This window comes from Canis lupus, chromosome 5, assembly GCF_048164855.1.
Source record: "Canis lupus baileyi chromosome 5, mCanLup2.hap1, whole genome shotgun sequence".
In the NCBI taxonomy this organism is placed as follows: domain Eukaryota; kingdom Metazoa; phylum Chordata; class Mammalia; order Carnivora; family Canidae; genus Canis; species Canis lupus.
The window spans coordinates 39227808-39232556 of record NC_132842.1 but is presented as its reverse complement, the minus strand read 5'-3'; the positions used below and the strand labels follow the sequence as shown (position 1 = coordinate 39232556).

Below are 4749 nucleotides of genomic sequence, written 5' to 3'. Positions count from 1 at the left end.
CCACAAAAAGGGCAGAAAGAGATGTCTCTTTACCAGAATGAACCCTTGGGCCACAGCCAAAGCTATCACCTCAGATGAAAATAATATGATTTACCACAAGAAAAGTTTCCATCTCCTTTTATCCAGGGTTAGGAATAGGGGACCATGTGTGACAAGTTTGTTCAGGATGCTAATGATGCCATCAGATTCTAAGTCACAGGATGCAAAGTGATGGTCTGAAGACCAAATCTGGCCCACAGATGTATTTTATTTGATCCACACTATTTTTTTTCATTGAATTAGTTGCCAATATAGAAAGTCAGGAGAATTCTGGTTTTCTCCCCACCACCCCCCTTAAAAGATAAAAAATATAAAAAATTGCACCTACAATCCCAAATTATATTGACAATTAGCTGGTGTTCAAGTTCAAATTCTCACAACTGGCTGCTTCCCTACCATAGCCCCATCACTGCCTGTTTTCACTCTGATACTGGAAAGTTTCAATTTGCCATCCCCTGTCATCCTGCACAGTTTTCTTTCTTATAGCCCACCTACCTCATCTATTTATTTTATCTATTTGGGCCCTGCATGTAACTGCCATCTTGAATGTCACAAATGCTATTGTTAAATTTCCATCCTTCTGAGAGTAAATATTCAAGTGTTCTGACTATGTCTCTACGTTCATCATTCCATATCAGCTGGCTGATTCCATTTGTTCCTCTGAAACTTCTGTGTATGTGTGGTCCCTGAAGATATGGAGGTGGAATCAGAAAAAGGACAAGTTGTGTGCTCCCTTCAACAGCACATACTAAAATTGAAACGACACAGACGAGATTAGCATGGCCTCTGCACAAGGAGAAAATGGACAAGGTGGAGTGAAAACATCAGTTATTTCTGGGACTCTGAATATGTAGGGTTGTCAAAAGAAGAGGAAAACTAATCTAAATGTGTATAATGCCCATCATTATAACAGCACAGCTTATGTATTTATGTATACAACTAGTGCTATATATACATATATATGTATACACTCACAAAATCACTTATACTGTACCCTTAGGGACATGTAAGGGGGTTTTTTAAAGTTAATTTTAGCTAAACAATTTTTTCACTGATTTCCTTAATTTTTTTTACTACTGTAGTACCTGAATATTGTAAGTATAAAATTAGAAATTAACAGTAAAATGTATATGACTTCTAACAGATTTACACCCACAATACATTGACAAATGAAAACAAAATAACACAAACAATAAAAGCTGAGTGGCTAACACCAACTTAACATGACAGTTGATGCTGCTTTACTGAAACAAGCACTACCAGCAAAAGGACACTTACTGTATGATATGGGTTCTCTTGATGAAATCATACTGTACAAGGACTTAGTGCCTTTTCTGAAATCCTTGAAGCAAGACGTAATAGCCAATTTTGAATGTTTCTTATTTTAGAAAGAGGCAGTACACAATAAATGCACTAATATTTTATAGTATAACATATGAATATTCATAGTAAATGGGATAATTAAAAACTATAAATAGCCTCATGTCAGCCTGGGTCAGGTTTCATACCAAATAAGTTTGTCACAAACTTACCAAAAATGTCTGGGTCATTTAACAAGTCCTACAGCCTTGAGAGCATTGTTCAATTTCAGTGATCTCAACCATGAAATAATTTAATTACTTTAGAGTAACTAACTAGCCCATGACCTGCAGCCAGAAAGAAAGCCAGAGTGTTTATGCATGGCCAGCAGAAGTTGCAGGATAAATACTGTAGTTATGATCGGTGTGTTCCTTTATTAAGTAGGTATATGCCATGTACAGTGCCACACCATAGATTGAAACAGGGACCCAGAGATAAATGAAGCCACTGTCTGCACTCAGGGAGCTCCCGTTCAGCCCTGCAGATGAACCCCTTGTGGAGGCCGAGAAAATTAAGGCCATTCCACTTTGAGTTCAGTGTTATCACAAGTGCAGCCATCCCAGGCCCCTGTGAATAAGAGCTGAACTTTACCTTACTTCAGTTACAGGAAGAAAACAGCTTGCAGCTTAACGTCCTAGAAAGCCCTTATTAGAATAAGAACAGAGCCCAAGCCAAGGGCAGGAAGCCCCTATTAGAATAAGAACAGAGCTCAACACCCTTGAAAGCCCCATATCAAAATGTAAACAGAACTTGAGAAATTCCTCCAGCCCTTCCGAAGATTCCCTAGACCAGCCTATAAAAACTAAGCTGAAACCCACCTCGGGGTCCAAGTCCCTGCTCCGCTGTGTCAGGTATACTTGGACCCAAGCTCGAGCTTGTAAATAAACCCTCGTGTGTTTGCATCGGTGTCGGCTCCTTGGTGGTTTCTCGGATTCGCAATCTTGGGCACAACAACCTGACAAATGACTATTAAAAATAGTGATAATACTTGTGTGTGGAAAAGACAAATTGATGCCCTAAACTGGGGGAAATTAGTGCATCCTTTCTTGGTCAGTGATACTGGCCAGGGAGGGTTTTGAAGGATGAATAGGAATTCATAAGACAGTGGGATATTATCAAAGTTGATCTAACCTTTTAGAGACAAATTAAATAATATTGTAGAGGGCGCTTTAGGAGAAATCAATTCTCTTTTGATGTTTACCAGCTGAATCATTTCTAGTCTCTTCTGAGCCAATGGCCAACCCAATCTTAATGCTCCCCTGCACCTGTCGTGAAGGCTGAGTACATCAGTTTGTGGAATCTCTCTTCTCTCAGTAGGGAAGAACATGCAGTTCTTAGACCCTGCTTTGGTCCTATTTGCTTTCTAACATTGAAAATGCTAAGTGAACAAGATTCTTATCGATTTATTAAGACATTTGCTGGGTTCCCTAAGACATGTGGCTTCTCCACCCTGTCCTTCCTTCCTGTAACCCCCCACCCCGAACCAGTTCCTGTCAGTGGGAACTTGAAAATTCATAAACTTAATTTTTTGAGGCTATTCTAACTCTTGAATTTTTCATTGGTCAGCTTCCCTGCCAAGGAATGAATAAATGAGAGTAATCCCTTCAGTGCGTATGGCAACACTGCTGGTAGCTGGCTGGCTCACACAGAGGGCTCTGTGGCACAGTTGAGATTCATCACAGGCTCCACAGAAAGACTGGTGATTAGCATAAATTTAAATAAAGTTTCTCTAAATCTCTGTTCAGCATATATTGATCAGAGAGGCAGCAGAGAAATGGGACCACACTTTTTAGAAGGCCTTTTGGTGATCATCTAATGTGACTGTACATGTCCCCAAGCAGCTCTTAGAATAAACATCCAAATTTATGTAGTAGACTCCTGAGTCCCTGAGGGGAATCCAGGAAAGTGAATTGTCTTATCTTGTACCACACATGTGTAGTGCCACTTGGGTAACCCTTTCCATTGGCACCACACCCATCCCTGAGGATCCTCCCTAATCTCTCCTAGAATTCCAGGAAGAGGGCTTCCGAAGAAATAAAGATCCCCACATTAACATTTCTATTCTGAATCAAAGGAGGCTCATTCCCAAACCCCCACCCCCACCCCCAACCCCCTTCAATATTTTCTGAAAAGGGAATTGTGAGGCTGACTTGCTGGCTGATGAATTTCTTTCAGATTGGATACTCTGCTTGGTGCTCGTGGTAGAGAGATGAGAGCATCAGCATCCCTGACTCACATTCTAGATTTATCACCAGGCATTGCGGTTTTTGACTGAATTCCCAGTGTTAAAATGACAGTTGCATGATGGTTTCTCCCGTGTTCGCTTCAAGAAGCTCAGCAGTGTGATGTGTCAAGTGCCAATCCTGCCCAAACAGCCCAGTTTAGGGGGGGCTCAAGTGATTATGAAAGACAAAGGAGTGGCTTTACTTGGTGACACATTCATGTTACAGCTAACAGAGGGGCTGGAGAGCCGGTGTGGAATCTGTAACTCAAGATCTGTATTTTCGCATCTCAATCAGTGATCATCTTACTGCTCTCTTTACAGTTTGTGGTATGGCTCCCCTCACCACATTCACACCTGTCTGAGCAAAGGCTTGCATAATGCAGTGTGGTTTAAAATGTGTGACAACTTCATCCAGATCTTCAGAGCTGGCCCATTTGTCTTTGATCTCGAAGCCAGTCAAGAAGAGCAAGTATGTCTATTTCTAATTCTAGCTGTGTGTAAGCTGGGGAGAGACAAAGCTCTAGGAAAAAAAAAAAGATTAATTTTCTCTACAGTACTTTGTATTTGTCTCATATTTTTACAGTTTAAGCATGTTTTCAATCCAGAGTAGTGTAAATGAAGAAGACAAGGGTGGGGTGAAGTGATGAAAAAAGCCCTGAAGACTTTATTATTTCATTGATTAGGGAAAATGCAAATATAATTCGACTCTTCTGTGTCACATTGTTTCATATGTACCTACTCTGAAATGCTGTTAATGGAGAAGCAGGATTTTTCTCAGGGTTCTGGAGGAGTCTGGGGTATGATGTGGGTGGGGGAAGGGCTCTGGAAGACCAGAAGAAGATGGTTTTGGAGAAGTATGTGGCAAGGCCAGGTGATGGGGAATCTTAAGAGCTTCAGCCTAAGGGGGTTCAGTTTTTTCTTGAAGGTAGTGGGAAAATATTGAGGGATTTTAAATAGTGACACTTTTAAAAAAACATTTTATATATATATATGTGTGTGTGTGTGTATCTGTGTGTATATATATATGCACATGTATACATACATATATACAGATGCAATGATTATTCTGCTTTTCAATATAACATTATATCATAAGTGTTTTCCAAATTAATACAAGTGTAATTTTA

General features: G+C 40.1%; 1 non-coding gene across 1 annotated transcript; it reads left to right on the top strand.

The window, feature by feature from the left end:
* The first annotated feature begins 767 nt into the window (after positions 1 to 767).
* Positions 768 to 872, top strand: LOC140634521 (U6 spliceosomal RNA). The gene has a single exon (XR_012031966.1). It is a non-coding gene; the product is annotated as a U6 spliceosomal RNA (small nuclear RNA).
* The last annotated feature ends 3877 nt before the right edge of the window (positions 873 to 4749 follow it).